Here is an 18,936-nt window from a genome sequence, read left to right as displayed (position 1 = left end):
CTGAGGACTACCTGTCTTCACCCTGCACCAGAAGAACCGAAGGAATCTCCAGTGAAGTGACAAAGTCACTTCTCTGCTTCAGCAGGCACCTCTCTGCAACGATGACTGGTACTCTGGGACTCCTCTCCTGTCGACGAGCATGATCCCTGGAACACAGGTGGTGGAGTGGAGTGATCCTGACTGTCCAAAGGTCCAGCTGGGTAAATTTGGTGGAGGTAAGGGCTTGCCTCCCCGTGCCAGACAGTACCCCTGTGCATCAAGTCTTCTGCATCTCCTGGGGCTTCTGTGCACTTCTTCCAAAAGTTCTTTGTGCACAGTGTAACCAAGGTCACAAGCCCTGCATCCTGTGACGCACAGCTCCCTGAGTTGTTCCCCGGCGGCGTGGGACCTTTCTGTGTGGTGCTGCGATGACTGCACTTTGCATCTTCTTTGTCACTGTGTTCTGGGACTCCCGTGGGTGATGCCTGGTCTTCTGCTGGCTCTCTGAAGTGCTGAGAGTCTCCTTTGTTGCCTCACTTCGAGTTGAGACCCCCAGGTCCCTCCTGGGTTCAGGCAGCTCCTTTTTTAAGCAAACCATGTACTTGCTTGAACCAAGGTTTGTTGGCAGGATCCAGCAACGCAAACAGCCTGCATCCAACAACTCAACGTGGACACCTCTTGCAGCAAGGAGGAACCCGCAGCTATCTTCTTTGGTGCATTTCTGTACTTTTCTTCCAACCTTCCAACCGGAGAATCCACTTTTGCACCTTCTTGCCGGTTGGCAGGGGCTCCGGTTCTTCCTGGACTCTTCATCGACTTCTGGACTTGCTTTCCTCTCTCCACAGGTCTTCAGGTCCAGGAATCCATTGTTGGTTGCTTGCAGTCTTGCTTGGTTCTTTCATAATTCTTCATCACGACTTGTAGTGTGTTCTGAGGAAACAGTATTGCCTCCAATATATGTTTTTGCCTTGTGTCACTAAAATAAAGTACCTTTATTTTTAGTAACAGTAAGTATTGTCTTTTATTGTGTATAAGTACTGTGTGACTATGGTATTATTGCAAGGGCTTTGCATGTCTCCTAGTTCAGCCTTGGCCTTGGCTCTGCTACAGCTACCCCTAGACAGCCTAAGCTGCTAGACACTGCCTATATTTCACTAATAAGGGATAACCGGACATGGTATAAGGTGTAAGTACTCATTACAAACCAGGATAGCCTCCTACAAAGGGTTGCTCCACAGGGGGCAAATTGTCTATAGGCTATTTCTGCCTCCCTTGGGGGAAGATAGGCCTATTTTTATTAGGCCAATCTGCCCCCAAGGGGGGCAGAAACCACTAGACACCAGGGATTTTTATTTTATTTGCGTCAATTTCACGCATGGAGTGACCCCTTTGGCAATGGTCGTTCCCCTGGGGGACACATTTATTTTAGAACATTCCTGCCCCCAAGGGGGGCAGATCGGCCTGTTTTTATTAGGCCGCTTGGGAGCAGAAGCCACTATGCCCGGAGATTTTGTTTGCGCCAATTTCACACAAGGGGAGCGACCCCTTAAGGAAGGGTCCCTCCCCTGGGGGGCAAATTTATTTTAGGCCATTTCTGCTCCCATTGAGGTCAGATCGCCCTATTTCTATTAGGCCAATCTGCCCCCAGGGACAGGAACCACTTAAGCACCAGGGAGTGGTGTGTGTATCTGTGTGTTTTGTTTGGGGGGGCAGCCCCTTGGGAAAGGGTCACTCCCCATGGGGCACATTACTGTTGCCCATGTCTGCCCCCCTTAGGGGCAGATCGGCATATTTTTGGAGGCCCATTTGCCCCCAAGGAGGGCAGAAAGCCCAGCACAGACCAGGGACGATTTAAGTTTTCAAATTAAAAGGGTGGGGGTATGGCCATACCACCACTGCAAATAAATGGGGCCAAAGTTGTTCTGCCCACCAGTGGTCAGATGGGGCAATTACCCCCAAATCCACTTCACAGGGCAGAAAACCCTCTAGATGCCAGGGAATTTAAAAAACATATATTGGGGTGGTGGCTACCAACCAGTATGGGCATAGTTATGCCCCTACCCCAACTGAAGGGGGTAACAGTCTTTCAGCTCTCCTCACACTAAAACATCTTAACACATGGCAAGCAAGAGGAAATTTGATTATTTTGGGTTTTGGTTTTACATTTGGGCCATGAGAGCTTGGCTAACTCTCAAAATCGTCCCACTTGGAATGGTAAAGGCTGCACTATTTGGACTTTTGGATGCTGCCATGTAGAAAAATCCACAAGACCTAGACACATCGGAACACTAAATATCTGGGTGAGTCCAGGGTGGTATGCTTCACATGCACCCTGCACCATTTTCCTACCCACAGTGCCCTGCAAACCTCCAACATTGGTGGAAATCACAGAATTTTCCAACATTTTTGTGATGGAACCTTCCAGAATCTGCAGGAATCCACAAAATTCCCACCACCCAGCGTTGTCTCATCTATACAGATAAAAATTCTGCCCGACCTGTCAGCCTAAAAATGTTTTTTTTCAAACTGCCCTTTTGGACCCGCTTTCGTTTCCCCTCGATTTTGACATGTTTTTAGCTCTTCCCTGCCACAGGCCCACCTACACAAGTGAGGTATCATTTTTACAGGGAGACTGAGGGGTGGTAGGAAATTTGTCCCGGTGCGGAGATCCCCCACAGAAATGTGCGAAAAATGTGATTTTTTAGCTAAATTTGAGGTTAGCTGAGCATTTTGGGTAAGAAAACACCTCCCTGGACTCCCTTGGGTGTCTAGTTTTCAGAAATGTCTAGGTTTGGTAGGTTTCTCTGTATGGCTGCTGGGCCCAGGAGCAAAAACACAGGTGCCCCACCCCCCCCCAAAAAAACAGGTAGTTTTGTATTTGATAATTGTGATGTGTCCAGATAGTGTTTTGGGGCATTTCCTTTTGAAAGCACTAGGCCTATCCACACAAGTGAGGCACCATTTTTATTGGGAGACTTGGGGGAGCGCTGGGTGGAAGGAAATTTGTGGCTCCTCTCAGATTCCAAAACTTTCTGTCACCAAAATGTGAGGAAAAAGTGTTTTTATGGCAAAAGTTTTAGGTTTGCAAAGGATTCTGGGTAACATAACATGGTGAGAGTGCCACATGTCACCCCATCTTGGATTCCCCTAGTTGTCTAGTTTTAAAAAATGCACAGGTTTGGTAGGTTTCCCTAGGTACCAGCTGACCTAGAGGCCAAAATACACAGCTAGGCAGTTTGCAAGAAACAGCTCTGTTTTCTTTAGGAAAATGTGATGTGTCCACGTTGTGTTTTGGGGCATTTCCTTTCGTGGGCACTAGGCCTACCCACACAAGTGAGGTACTATTTTTATCTGGAGACTTGGGGGAACGCTGGGTGGAAGGAAATTTGTGTCTCCTCTCAGATTCCAAAATTTTCTGTCACCGAAATGTGAGGAAAAGGTGTTTTTTTTGGCCAACTATGGAGGTTTCCAAAGGATTCTGGGTAACAGAACCTGGTGAGAGCCCCACAAGTCACCCCATCCTGGATTCCCGTAGGTGTTGAGTTTTCAAAAATGCACTGTTTGGCAGGTTTTCCTAGGTGCGGCTGAGCTAGAGATAAAAATCCACAGCTAGGCACTTCACAAAAAACACGTTGGTTTTCAATGTAAAAATGTGATGTGTCCATGTTGTGTTTCCTATCTCGGTCATTAGGCCTACCCACACAAATGAGGTACCATTTTTATCAGGAGACTTAGGGGAACACAGAATAGCAGAACAAGTGTTATTGCCCAAGGTCTTTCTCTACATTTTTTCTTTCCAAATGTAAGTGTGTAAAAAAGATGTCTATTTGAGAAGTGCCCTGTAGTTCACATGCTAGTATGGGGATTGTAGGAAAGTACCATCTTTCTTGGCATGTTACCCCCATTTTTACCTGTATGTCAGTATGTTTTTGCCTGTCTCACTGGGACCCTGCTGGTCAGGACCCCAGTGCTCATAGTTTGTGGCCTAATGTGTGTGTTGTCAGTTGTGCTTAACTGTGTCACTGAGCCTCTGCTAACCAGAACCTCAGTGCTTATGCTCTCTCTGCTTTTAAATTTGTCACCATAGGCTAGTGAATTTATTTACCAATTTCAATTGGCACACTGGACCCCCCTTATAAGTCCCTAGTTTAAGGTACCTAGGTACCCAGGGCACTGGGGTTCCAGGAGATCCTTATGGGCTGCAGCACTTCTTTTGCCACCCATAAGGAGCTCAGACAAACCCTTTTACAGGACTGCCACTGCAGCCTGCGTGAAATAGTACACACACTATTTCACAGCCATTTTCACTGCACTTAAGTAACTTATAAGTCACCTATATGTCTAACCTTCATTTACTGAAGGTTAGGTGCAAAGTTACTAAGTGTGAGGGCACCCTTGCACTAGCAAAGGTGCCCCCACATTGTTCAGGGCAATTTCCCCGGACTTGGTGAGTGTGGGAATGCCATTACATGCGTCTACTACATATAGGTCAAGACCTATATGTAGCTTCACAATGGTAACTCCAAATATGGCCACGTAACATGTCTAAGATCATGGAATCGTCCCCCCCATTCCAAATCTGGTATTGGGGAGCCAATTCCATGCATCCTGGGGGCTCCACCATGCACCCCCAGTACTGCCAAACCAGCTCTCTGAGGCTTGCACTGCAGCTACAGCTTCTGCCACCTCACAGACGGGGTTCTGCCGCCCTGCTGGGGTCCGAGCAGCTCAGTCCCAGGAAGGCAGAACAAAGCATTTCCTTTGGGAGCAGGGTGTTACACCCTCTTCCTTTGGATATAGGTGTTACAGGATTGGGAGGGATAGCCTCCCAGAGCCTCTGGAAATGATTTGAAGGGCACAGATGGGGCCCTCCTTGCACAAGAATGTCTACACCATTTCAGGGACCCCCAGTTCCTGCTCTGGCACGAAACTGGACAAGGAAAAGGGGAGTGACTACTCCCCTGTCCATCACCACCCCAGGGGTGGTGCCCAGAGATCCTCCAGTGTGTCCTCTCTGCAACTACTACTTCATCCTCTGACCTCGGATCAACCGGAGACTGATCCAGGAACTGCTGTAACTGCAACAAAGTATCCAGAAGGGCTACTTCGACTCTGCAACTTCAGCTCCAGCCAGCAACTGCAAAAGTTTCCATGGTGGGCATGCTCTGGGAACTCCCTGTCTTCACCCTGCACCAGAAGGACCGAAAAAATCCACTCCCTGCTCCAGACGAGCGTGCTCTGTCCTAAGGTTCTGCTGTCCAAATTTGGAGGAGGTAAGAGCTTACCTTCCCCGTTTGCGACAGTACCCCCGTGCACCGCGTCATCTTCACCTCCTGAGGCCTCTGTGCACTATTTGCAAGAATCCTTCATGCACAGACTGGCCCAGGTCCCCAGCACTCTATCCTGCGATGCTCAACTCGCTGAGTTGTTTTCCGGCGGTGTGGGACCTTCTTTTGCAGTGCTGCAACAACTGCAATTTGCACCTTCTTTGTCGCCGTGTCCTGGGACCTCCGTGGGTGCTGCCTGGTCATCTGTGGGTTCCCTCCAGTGTTGGGAGCCCCCTCTGCCTCCTCAGTCTGAGTTGAGGCCCCCAGGTCCCTCCTGGGTCCAGGCAGCGCCACTTTGACGCAATCCGCGGCATTGGTTGAACCAAGGGTTGTTGGACGAATCCAGCACTGAAACTCGCCTGCATCCAACATCACCACCTGGTACATCCATTTCATCACACAGGAACCCACAGCCATCTTCCTTGGTGCTCTTCTGCAGTCTTCTTCCAACCGGAGACTCCTCTTTTGCACCGTCTTCTAGGTTGGCAGGGGCTCCTGTCCTTCCTAGAATATTCTGCGACTTCTGGACTTGGTCTCCTCTCTTTACAGGTCTTCAGATCCAGGAATCCTCCATTTTTTGTTTGCAGTCTTGCTTGGTTCTTGCAATAACTCTAATCACGACTTGTAGTGTGTCCTAAGAAAACTTGCAGTACTTTACTCCTACTTTCCTGGGCTCTGGGGTGGGGTATTTTACTCACTTTTGTGGTTTGTTACTCTCCCAGAGATTCTCTACACACTACACTTGTCTGGGGGTGAATTTGTGATTCGCATTCCACTTTTGTAGTATATCGTTTGTGTTGCCCCTAGACCTATTTTCTCCTATTGCATTCTATAGCATTTCCTATTGTTTGCACTATACTATGTCTAATTACTTACATTATTTTGGTGTCTAATGTAAACATTGTGTTTAATACTTACCTCCAGAAGGAGTATTGCCTCTAAGATATTTTTGCCCTTGTGTTACTAAAATAAACTACCTTTATTGTTGGTAACACAAAGTATTGTATTTACTTGTGTATAAGTACTGTGTAACTATAGTGGTATTGCTGGAGCTTTGCATGTCTCCTAGTTCAGCCTAAGGTGCTCTGCTACAGCCACCTTTATCAGCCTAAGCTGCTAGAAAACTACTACATTTCACTAATAAGGGATAACTGGACCTGGGATAAGGTGTAAGCACCCAAGGTACCCACTACAAGCCAGGACAGCCTCCTATAGGGACCCCAGAATTCAGAGATGTGCAAATACCCACTGCTTCTCAACACCTTATCTTGTGCCCATTTTGGAAATAGAAAGGTTTTCTTGATACCTATTTTCACTCTTTATATTTCACCAAATGAATTGCTGAAAAAGGTGCAGCTCATTTATTGGCTCTGGGTACCTAGGGTTCTTGGGTACCTAGCCCTATATATCCCACAACCAGAATACCTAGGGTTCTTGATGAACCTACAAGCCCTATATATCCCCGCAACCAGAAGAGTCCAGCAGACGTAACGGTATATTGCTATAAAAAATCTGACATCAAAGGAAAAACTTAGGGGCTGATTCTAACCCTGGCGGTCCTTGAACGCCAGGGCCGGGGTCGGCGGGAGCACCGCCAACAGGCTGGCGGTGCTCCTAAGGGCATTCTGACCGCGGCGGTATGGCCGCGGTCAGCAATGGAAAACCGGCGGTCTCCCGCCGGTTTTCCGCTGCCCTGAGGAATCCCCCATGGCGGCGCAGCTTGCTGCGCCGCCATGGGGGATTCCGACCCCCTCACCGCCATCCTGTTCCTGGCGGTTTCGACCGCCAGGAACAGGATGGCGGTGAGGGGTGTCGCGGGGCCCCCGTAAGAGGGCCCCACAAAGATTTTCAGTGTCTGCTTTGCAGACACTGAAAATTGCGACGGGTGCAACTGCACCCGTCGCACCCTTCCCACTCCGCCGGCTCCATTCGGAGCCGGCTTACTCGTGGGAAGGGGTTTCCCGCTGGGATGGCGGGCGGCCTTCTGGCGGTCGCCCGCCAGGCCAGCGGGAAACACAGAATCACCGCGGCGGTCTTCTGACCGCGGAGCGGTGTTCTGGCGGGGGAACTTTGGCGGGCGGCCTTCGCCGCCCGCCAGAGTTAGAATCACCCCCTTAGTGGAGAAAAATGGCAGGTTTTTTCACCTCAATTTCAACATTTCTGTATTTCAGCTGTTATTTTCTATAGGAAAGCCTTGTAGGATCTACACAAATGACCCCTTGCTGAATTCACAATTTTGTCTACTTTTCAGAAATGTTTAGCTTTCTTTTTTCACACCCATTTCTGTCACTAACTGGAAGCAGTCTAAAAGCACAAACAATAGTAAAAATGGGGTATGTCCCAGTAAAATGCCAAAATTGTGTTGAAAATATATACTAAAAAAAGTTCATAAGTAATCGTCCTTGAATATGTCTGGAATACCCAAAAATGTGTGCACTCAAAAAGTAAGCTTAGTAATAAGCATAACATAATCCCACCTAAAAATAGGCAAATATAATCATTATTAACTAATTTCGCTGACACGGGCAAAGGCATAGAACAAAGTAGGATGAACTCTGTACTGACAGTAGTGTATACAGACATATGGGACTCTGCAGTTGTTAAAGGAATCCTCTAATTCATATAATGACTTTTTAAACCATGTCCTACTGTTCTAAGCCTCCTTATCTACGTTGCTTCTCTGCGTCTAAGTTTCAATTCCTGATTTCCACCTCCTACATCACTTGTGTTATGGTCAATTCCATGAAATTTAAAAGACAGCTGAGTACTCTAGACATCACATTTCATTGCATTCTGTACAATAGGATATTTCTCATCATACTGTTTAAGTGACCTAAGGTGTTCAGAAATGCAATCCAGTAATTGTCAGATTGTACTCCTAATATAGACCTCTGTACATTTACGGCTTATTGCATAAACAATGTAACACGCCCCACACGCAATGTGGGTGGAAATGGTAAAATTATCTGTGTTGCCAAAACAGAAACTAAGAGCCTCATTTGTGAGGCCCTTGCGCCACCAGGGCGTCACTTTTGATGACGCCCGGGTGGCACTGTGCCATGCTCCATATTAACAGGCTAATCTTAGGTACACAGCATGTTTGCCAACAAACCTGGGGGCCAGCAGCAAATACTAACAAAGGAAAAGAAGTAGGGTGTACACAGCTTACACCTACAACCCGGAGGCCAGCAGCATCTGAAAAACATATATAGAAAAACAAACCATACAAACAAAATACCCCAGAACCCTCCCACCCCCTTTTCTAGGCTCCAATCTAGATAGAGCTAGAGGATCTACTTTGTAGGCGAACGAGAGTTAGTATGCACTTTAGAGTAAGGATAAGGGCTAAGGGCACCCTAAATGACAAGAGTATGTGTGTCTGGAAGCAGGCGAAGGACTCTCAGGCATGCTGGGTGCTTGAGTTCCCTGAACTCAACTGAGAGCAAGCAGATGATAAGGGCCCATAGTTCCGCAAATCTATCACAGCTAGGTGTCATTGCAGGGGACAGTTCCCCAAAATGCTCCATAGTCTGCTAGCCACGAAGTGTGGTCAGTAGCTTTATCCATTCCCCATAGCGTAAGAATTGTCTGATGTGCCGTCCCAAGAGAAAGGACAATTTGTCTGCCGGTCTGTGAGTAAAGTGGGAATGTTTGGGGATTGGGCAGACATAAGATATTGTAGGCTGGGAATCTTGGGATGGAGGTGTTGAAAGTGGTATCAATGCCCTTACACACGCTATCCCAATACCGGGTGAGTTTGGGGTAGTTCAATAAGAGGTGAAGCAGAGTTCCAGTACCACCACAGCCCCGCCAGCACTCAGATGTAACACTGGATTTCCACTGTTGCAGTTTTACCAGGGTCAGGTACCAGTAAGAAGCTATTTTATATGCTGTTCCGGTGCTAGATATGTTGTGTGTACCCAGTCAATGTCAGTCCATTCTTTAGTAGAGTGTGGTCTACCCAATTCAGCTTCCTACCGCTGCTGCCCTTTGGAAATTGTGTGAGGGGGCACTCCAAGTGCAAGAGGGAGTACAACTCTGAGATAAGACATCTGTATTGCATTTAAGAAATACCCTTTTCTCTAACGGGGGTCATTGGGTGCCCCGTGTTCCGCCTTGTTTCAGGTCCTGTCACTCAGTGCCGTAGTTGGAGGTACAGTACCCGATCAGCGCCCTGAAGGGAGTAGTTGTCTTTGAGCGTCAGGATTGCTGCTTTAATAGAAGTTACATCAGCTTGAGATTGTATCAATGAGTCGCATACGCACTACTGGGAAGTGTGAGGTCTAGGCGAGGGCAACCAAAGAGAGAGCGACAGTGGTGTTTGGTCTGAAAGTGAAAGGGGAGCAACAGATGCATCAATTACCATATCAAGCAGGAGTGGGGTCGCTAAAAAAAGGTCAATGTGGGCATATGTCTTATCTACAGACAAATAGAACGTGTAGTCCCTTAGTAAAAGGTGCAGTTTACACCAAACGTTGTATAGCCCAATGCAGGCCAGGAGTCAAGAAGACCCCCACCTGTGTTGTCCGTTACCCAGATCGGCCCATGTTGCTGTCCATAACTAGGTTCAGGTCAACTACCCCCCCCCAGCCCCCCTCAAGCCAAGACAGCTGCATCAGGGATCTTAAGTACTTTAGTAAGGGAGCTTATAACAAAAGCTTCTTGACGCTCCTTAGGAGTGTACTCATTCAGGAAAAGGAACCAACCCGAAGGCGAATCGACAGGGGGAGCCCCTTGACTTATTGTGGATATAATCTCCCCTTCAAATTTGTGTGAGAAACTGATGGCTACTCCCCCTTTCTTTGTCGAGCAGGAAGACCAGATCTGATGTGGGAACCACCTGGAGCGCATACTGTGAGTGTCTTTGGGGACCTTAGTAGTGGGGTTGTTGAGAACATTTAAGGTGATGATCTTAAGGTCCAAGCCCACGTGTGTAAGGAAGAAATGACAATGAATTCCTGGCAGCCACTGGAAGAGCATATGGTGTAGGAGTGGAACACCCCCACTCCACCCAGGTGGTGATGGGCCAGTGCCCAAAGAGAGACCAAATAAAGCAAAGAAGCCAAGAAACCCAAAACAGAGCCAAGGTAAGTAACAAACAAAGAACAAATACAACTTCAAGCATCAGTTCATATGACATGGATAATGAAGAAAAAAGGCCGGCTTGGCAGGAAGAGTCAGGGGTGGGAGAGAGCCCCACTAAGGAGCAATTGCCTCTAGAGGGTGGTATAGCATGAAAGAATGAGGTGTCAGAAGCCATTGTCTCACATCCCTGTCCTTATGCATGCATTCTTCAATGGAGGGAGGACCAACCATTGAAGAGGTCCCAGACTTGTCAGAGTCTTCAGCGAGTGTGTGGAGAAAGCCTGTCTCACTGAGGTCATGGTAGCTGGATCAGATTGAGTAACATCATGGGGCCACGGGGCCAACATCCACACTGTCTTTTGTTGGAGGCACAGGATTGCGGACTGCCTGGACAAGACGCCAAGTGGGGTTCGGAGATACTCAATATTCGGTAAGCCTCAGTGAGCAACCTGATCTGAAAGAGTGTGCCACCCAACCTAAAGATGATCCACAAGAAGTGACCCCAGGAGTAGGAGATCCCATTCATCCACAAATCGGTCATTACTGGTTTAAAGTCCCATCTCTTTTGCTGGGTGAAAGCCACCAGGTCCTGGCAGAGCATAGGTGCAAGGCCTCGGAAGTGGAGAAGGTGTTGGTCCCTTGCTTTGATCAGCCCGAGTTATCCTATTTCCAAAACATAAAGGCCCTCATTATGACATTGGCGTTAAATGCTGCTTACCGCCGGGGCGTGGCTGATCGGGCCAACATGGCGGACGCTTAGTATCAGAGCTCCGTCGAGGCCTTAATTAATCCTGAGTAAATCAACATCCTCCAGGGAGCCAAGAGTGCGATCCTGAAGCTGCGGAGCCCGGTTGGCAGTTGGGTCCACCAGATCGTGAGGAAGAACCGCAGAACAAGCCCAGACGACCGGGACCCAGTGCGGGTGTGATGCCGAGCTGGGCCGGGCCAGTGTTACGAAGCGTGAGCAGCGTTGGGCAGAGGTGAGGAGAGCCGGACGCCAGTGGGTGACCCCGGGTGAGACTTAGGCTACGTGCTGCTTTCTGCGGATGAGACGCGGACTCCCTTGGCTGCTCCCGGGGGAGCGACAACCCGGTTGCCGGGACCAGCGGAGGGAAGCCAGTGGGATCCAATAAAACTCAGCATCCTCCTGAAACCGGGGATACTATCTCGAAAGTGCAAAGCCGGGCTGGCTGCCGAGACCACCGGGCCGAATGGAAGAACTGTGGTGACGAAACCGGGTGACCGGGACCCGGTGAGCGTATGGGCCCAGGCTAGGCCGGTCCGGGGTTACGAAGCGCGAGCAGCGCTGGGCAGAGAGGAGGAGAGCCAGACGACATTGAGTGACTCCGGGTGCGGCTAAGGCTGAGGCTACGTGCTACTTGATGTGGCTGGGGCGGGGGACCCCCCTGGTTACCTCCGAGGGAGCGACGACCCGGCTGCCGAGACCGGTTGAGGGAAGCCGACCAGGAAGGCCCCGGCTGGGCCAGACCAGAGTTACGAAGCACGAGCAGCATTGGGCAGCGGTGAGGAGAGCTGGATGCCGGTGAGTGACTCCAGGTGAGGCTGAGGCTACGTGCTGCTTGCTGCGGCTGGGGCGTGGAACTTCCCTGGTTGCCTCTGGGGGAGCGACGACCCGGCTGCCGAGACCGGTGGAGGGAAGCCGGCCAGGAAGGCCCGGGCAGGGCCGGACCAGAGTTACGAAGCACGAGCAGCGTTGGGCAGAGATGCGGAGAGCTGGATGCCAGTGAGTGCCTCCAGGTGAGGCTGAGGCTACGTGCTGCTTGCTGCGGCAGAGGCGCAGAACTCCCCTGATTGCTCCCGGGGGGGGCGACGACCCGGCCGCTGAGATCGGCAGAGGGAAGCCTACCGGAAGGCTCCGGCTGGGCAGGACCGGAGTTACGAAGCACGAGCAGAGTTGGGCAGTGGTGAGGAGAGCCGAGCGCCAGTGAGTAACTCCAGGTGAGGCTGAGGCTGCGTGCTGCTAGCTGCAGATGAGACGTGGAACTCTTCTGGTGGCTCCCGGGGGAGCGACGACTCGACTGGCGGGGTCCAATACGAGTGCCGCAGGGAGAGGAGGCATGATGAGGGGCGCCGCGAATGAGCACAGATATGGTACCGCCGCTGGAGGGCCCTGCTGGCCTGGGCCGTGAGGACTCACCTCTCTGAGAAAACTTGATTGGAACCAGGCTTGCACATTCTGGCAACCGGTCCAGAGGGCCGCAGAGCAGACCAATTGGGTCCCACAGGAGAATGAATACACCCATCCCCAGCCGGTGAGTGGGTCACCACCCTGTCCGACATCTAGCCCACAGCAACACGAGTCCTGAATGTCTTCCAAGGGTAAGACCAGAAGCAAGACATTGCATTGTAATCCTATAAGTACACAACAGAAAGAAACCATTGGGGACTTCGCGCAACCAACGGTTCAGGCAACCCTGGAGAAGATCCTGGGGGCCATTGAAGATACAAAAATAACTTTACGGCAAGACATTAACCAAGTGGCAGTGGAGCTAGGGTTGCTGAGGGCAGACCACACCAAACTGGCAGGCAGAGTGAAAGCTACAGAGACAGACATAGCAGAGCTCACTCCGAAACACGAAAACCTTGCAGCCTCAGTTCAACAGCTGACAGACCCGGTACACCGCCTCGAACGCCGCGTGGAGGATGCAGAAGGCAGGAACCGCAGGAACAACATTCGGGTGGTGGGCCTTCCGGAGGGAGTGGAAGGTTCTGACATGGTGGAATTCCTCGAAGGATGGCTACGCACAGTTGTGGCACTGGATCACCTTACGGCCTTTTTCTCCCTGGAGAGAGCACACTGAGTCCCCTCAAGACCTTTGGTGCCAGGGAGGCCACCGCGGATGGTGGTGGCAAAGTTAATGCATGATAGAGACAGGGACTGTCTGCTCCGTAGAGCCAGAGAAGGGGGGCCGTTTGAAGTTGAAAATAGCACGGTGACACTATTCCCGGATTTCACCTTGGAAGTCCAGTTGAAACGTGCCTCGTTCTTAACTGTGAAAAAAGCCCTCCGCGAAGAGGGGATCCAGTACTCACTCCTCTTCCCAGCCAAACTATGAGTGGTCCTGGATGGCAAAACGGTGTTTCTACAATCACCAGAGGAGGCATGGTAATGGTTGGAGTCGAGGGGCCTGACGGGGGCTGCCGCGAACAGCCCGGACGAGCCGCCCGCAGAGGTAAGAAGAGACAGCGCAATAGGGATCGACTGCCCGCAGGGCCAACTAGGGCCCAGAGAGAGTCAGCGAAGATGGAGGCCCTGGATGCGGTGGCCTTGGTTTGCAGGAGTGCACCCTCGCAGGTCAATAGTGCAAAAGACTCGGACGTGGCGTCGGTCCGTCGGTCTCTTCAGAAGGAGGCTCCAGCTTCCCCGGCGACACCCCTAGAGTGACTCCCCAAACATCGGATGAACTGGCATAAGTGTCTTCCCGATTGGCACTGGAGGATAACAATACTTTGTTGAAGAGGCCTCGACGACCTCGCAGCCACCCCCTCAACCGGTTTCTCGGCCATTCAATCGGAATGGCGAGAACTCAAACTGACTTGTTCTTATTACTGCACTGTTGCAATGTTAACTGGGCAACCTACAGTTTGAGAGGTGCCCTGGGGTTGGGGCGTTGGAATTTACAATTTAGTTCATTGATGGTGGCACTGGGGTTGCAATATACTCACACTAAAGTTAACAAGGAGGGTAGGGAACTAAGGCATGGGAAGGAAGGGGGGAACAATGCGGTTCACCACACACTGATATGGCTAGTTATTCATTCTTGACCTGGAACGTCAGGGGACTGGGTTCGCCCTCTAAAAGACATCGTGTACTCTCATACTTGAAACGGAGGGGGGTACATGTCGGCCTGCTGCAAGAAACACACCTCACAGCTAATGAGATAGATAAATTGAAGCGCAGATGGAGGGGTCAGATCTTCGCTACTAAATACTCAGCCTACGCCAGGGAGCACTAGTGTGGATAAGAGCGGGGGTTCTTTTTGAGGTTACATCCACCAAGATTGACCACGAAGGTAGGTTTGTAATGGTGGGGGGCCTCCTACACGGTGTACCAACCTATGCAGCATTTACGCCCCCAATCAGGACCAAATCCCCTTTTTACAGCAATTGTCTAGACATCTTACACGTAGAAACGGGGAGGAATTATTAATCAGAGGAGATTTCAACAGCGTGGTAGATGTGGACATGGACCGCTCCACCCCGCCACTTAAGGGGGCGATAACACATAAAATAGCCAGCCATTCCAGAGATTGGATGCTGAGTTGGGGACTGATAGACGCTTGGCGTGCCCAACACCCGACAGACAGGGACTACTCATAATATTCTAGCTTACACCGCCTACACACTAGGATAGATCGGATCCTATGCTCTGCACAGTCTACACAAAATGTTACTCACACGGAATACCTAGGTCGCACCCTGTCCGATCATAACCCCTTATTACTGGTATGGAAGGCAACTGAGGATAGGCCCCCCATTCCGTTGTGGAGATTACGTCCGTCTGCCCTGGAGGACCAGTCATACAGAGAGTCACTCCGCTCTCATATAACAGATCATGTTACCCTTAATGCCAGATCAGCAACATCTAGGGGCATAGAATGGAAAACCCTCAAGATAGCAGTGAGAGGCCAATGCATGAGCCAGATGGCTGGAATCCAGCGCACACTAGAGAGGGAGCTGGTTAAGCTAGAAGAGACCATCCACGAAGTGGAAAGGAACAGTAACGGTACAGAAATAGAGGAAGACAGATTAAAAGAAGCTAGGTCCTCGCATTCCCGAATTGAAGAACAACTAAGATTACATAGCGCACGAAGATACTGGGTCTCGGTGCAAGCAGAAGAGGGTAGATCTGGGAGAATGCTGGCCTGGTTGGTAAGACCGGGAAGCGAAGGGGCACCTATAGTAAATGTGCGTGACATGAAGGGGAGGACTCACCACGCACCTAGAGAAGTCAATGTGGCTTTCCTAGAGTACTATACCTTTTTATACAGGCAACCAGACCCAATCGAACTAGAGCAGGTCCATGCATACTTACACCCGTTACCACCATCCACACTGACAGATAGCGACAGGGATGTCCTGGGGGGCCCGGTGTCCCTGGAAGAAGTACAAGAAGCCATATCACCGTTAGCTGCTGGGAAAACCCCAGGTACTGATGGGCTGCCGATGGACTTCTATAAAAAGTACTCTTCACTGCTAGCTGCCAGACTGGTAGAAACATTCACAGAGGCATTCCAACGGGGTATACTTCCCAGCTCTATGAGGGAGGCACTGGTAGTCCCCCTGCCTAAGCGAGACACAGGCGAACTATCAGTGACCGACCTCCGCCCATTGTCAATGCTAAATTGTGACTTCAAAATCCTCAGTAAACTTATGGCCAATCGGATCCTTCAACATATCCCTAATCTGATACACCATGATCAAAATGGTTTTATCCCAGCACGGAACACATCCCTAAATCTGAGACGCCTGTTCTCCATTTTACACATGCCACACACCGAGAAGCCCCCAGGTGCAACCCTGCTGGCAATAGACTTCGAGAAGGTATTTGACTCCCTAAGATGGGACTTCCTACAGACAGTGATGCTCCGAATGGGGCTGGGAACCAACTGGGTGCACTGGGTGGATCTATTATATGCATCCCCCCTTGCGAGAGTGAAGACCGGAAAGTCGGTCTCGGAGGCATATCCACTTTACAGGGGCACTAGACAGGGATGTCCTCTGTCCCCTCTGTTGTTCGCCCTGGCTATTGAGCCCCTGGCCGCCCAGTTCCGCTCCGCCGGCTTGGGCAGGGGGATAATGCTAGGACAAACTGAAAATATTATCTCACTCTACGCAGATGATGTCCTAATATATTTGAGGGAGGGCGAGACAGGCCTACCCTGGGCATTAGAGGCGCTAGATAATTTTGGAGCCCTTTCAGGGCTCCGATTAAATAGAAGTAAGACCTTTGTCTTCCCACTGGAATCAGGCGGAGTATGCCCATCGACATGCCCTCTGGACGTTGTGTGGGCCCCACGCACCTTGAAATACCTGGGCATCAAGGGGTTCCACGACCTAAGAGACTTACGTGAGTGTAACATAGGTAAAGGAGTCCAAGCACTCCGCTCCTCAGTGGGATTTTGGAGATCTCGGACACTGACCATATCAGCTAGGATATCCCTATCAAAAATGATAATGCTCTCACGCCTCCTGTATTTCTTTACTAACCTGCCAGTTGTGATTCCCTCAACTTGGTTCCACGAGTTAAACACCCTAATCAGAGAGCTTATTTGGGATGGAGGCCGCAGACGCAACACGCTCCCTGTCCTCTGTAGGCCGGTGATCGAGGGGGGCCTCGGGTGCCAGATTTTGAATCCTATTACATGGCCTGTCAGTTGCAGTGGGTGGCCGGATGGCTGGCGGGGAGAGGATGCACGGAGGAGCTCACCGCTGGCAGGGGGAGTGGCAGAAATCAGATGCTGGTGTTCATGTTAGCCCGAACAGTGAAGTGCAAAGTAGAGAGTACATTACTGAAAACTGCATTAGAATGCTGGAAGAGATGCTCACGCAGAACGGGAATAGGTACACCATATTCCCAGGCCCTTCCATTACAGTGGCTGGTGCTTCATTCACGGATCTGGTCGAAAGGAATCAAATACCGACTGGGCAGTTCTTAACCTACCAACACCTGACTCACCGTATTAAAATAAACTGGGGAACGATTAATGCAGAACCAGAGACACACAATATTATACATATCCTCCTGACCATGGGCGAGGATACCCATCTGGTCGCAAAACTGTACAGGACCCAAAATGAGTGCACTCTGACCCCCCTCCAAGCCCTTCGTGAGAGATGGGAAAGGGCACTGGGTAATATTCTGACAGAGGACGAGTGGAAGAAAGCAATGGCTTACCCTAGAACAGTAACTAGGAACACACGTCTAAGATATATACAATTTAATTATTTGCACAGAACATATCTCACACCGCATAGACTAAACATCATCTATGGGGGAGACCCCAGATCATGCCCCAGATGCAACAAACTAGATGCAGACCTGGACCATATGCTATGGCACTGCCTGGATATCCGGCAGGCCTGGGAGAAGATACTGGGCGAACTTGAGAAATCACTAGGTGTCAAACTGCCGCAGACCCCAACGCTGTGCTTGCTGGGACTGCATTCGGGATTGGCGCTGGGTGCAGTAACTACCAGATTTCTGGACCTGGCATTGGCACTCTACAGGAGACAAATAACACTAAACTAGAAAGCTTCTAGCTCCCCCCCATTGGAAGTCTGGCGACGTGAAGTCACGAAATGGGCCAGAGCGGAACTTCAGGTCTTGGAGCGCGAAGAATTGAGGGGACTGCAGCAGAAACCCATTGACCCTTTATGGGCGGAAATATTAAGAGGATGGGAATCTCGAGATAGTGACGAGGAAACACAAGGAGAGTAGCCGAGATACCATCTGGCCAAGGGTAGTCAGGTAGACCAGAACACACAAACACGCACAACGAACTGAAGGGGAAGACTGGTAGACCTAGCACAGAGAGTAGGATAGCCAAGAAGGGCAGCAGCCACATGGGAGTGAGCGACACTATATAACTCTGATCAGGAGCCAGCCCAGGTACACACACACACCGTGCCAATAACCCCTGAGTAGACAGTTGAGATCAAACTTAACAAGAGAACTCCAGTCCCAGCTGACTAGTCCTTAACCCACCCTACTAGGAGCATTCACCTCAATTAACCACCAACATGTAAATAGTTATTAAGAATCTCTATTGAGAAGATGCATAGACCACGAATATGCTCATGCAAGTACTATCCACAGATTGGAACAGTACAACAACGGTTGGTAATAATTAATATGGACTATTGTACAAGTTATAATTGTATTAATAATGTATTAAAATAAAATGACAATAAAATATTGTTAAAAAAAAAAAAATGCCACTTACCGCCATCATCCTGCCGCTGTGGCGAATATCCGTTTGCCATATTATGACATGCACACACACACCAATCCGACAGAATTCTGCCACATACACAAATCCGCCAGCCCAAAGGTCAGTGCAAAAGTGGCGGTCCCAACACCCATACCGTTACGCCAGCAAAACAACACCCATCACATCATGACCCACGAATCACCACGGCGGACATTCAACGGAGGTCAACCATTGGCAGTACATACCGCCGTGCTCAGAATGGACACCCACATTACCCACAACCCTTTACGGATATAAATTATTGCCACCAGACTGACACCAAGACCACTGCGACAACTAGACACACACCACTTACACCCATTCATTCCTCACTCACCCTACATCACACACCCCAACACATTCCTCAACACACTCTCACCAACACACACCACACAACACCCATGTCCCCACAAAGGCACCCCTGTTTCACTGATGAGGAGTTAAGGGTCATGGTAGAGGAAATTGTCAGGGTAGAGCCACAGCTGTCTGGAGCACAGGTACAGCAGATAACCATTGCAAGGAAGATGGAGCTATGATGGTGAATCGTTGAC

Source organism: Pleurodeles waltl, chromosome 3_1 (assembly GCF_031143425.1).
Source record: "Pleurodeles waltl isolate 20211129_DDA chromosome 3_1, aPleWal1.hap1.20221129, whole genome shotgun sequence".
Classification (NCBI taxonomy): domain Eukaryota; kingdom Metazoa; phylum Chordata; class Amphibia; order Caudata; family Salamandridae; genus Pleurodeles; species Pleurodeles waltl.
The sequence above is the reverse complement of the archived record's forward strand: the minus strand, read 5'-3'. Positions refer to the sequence as shown.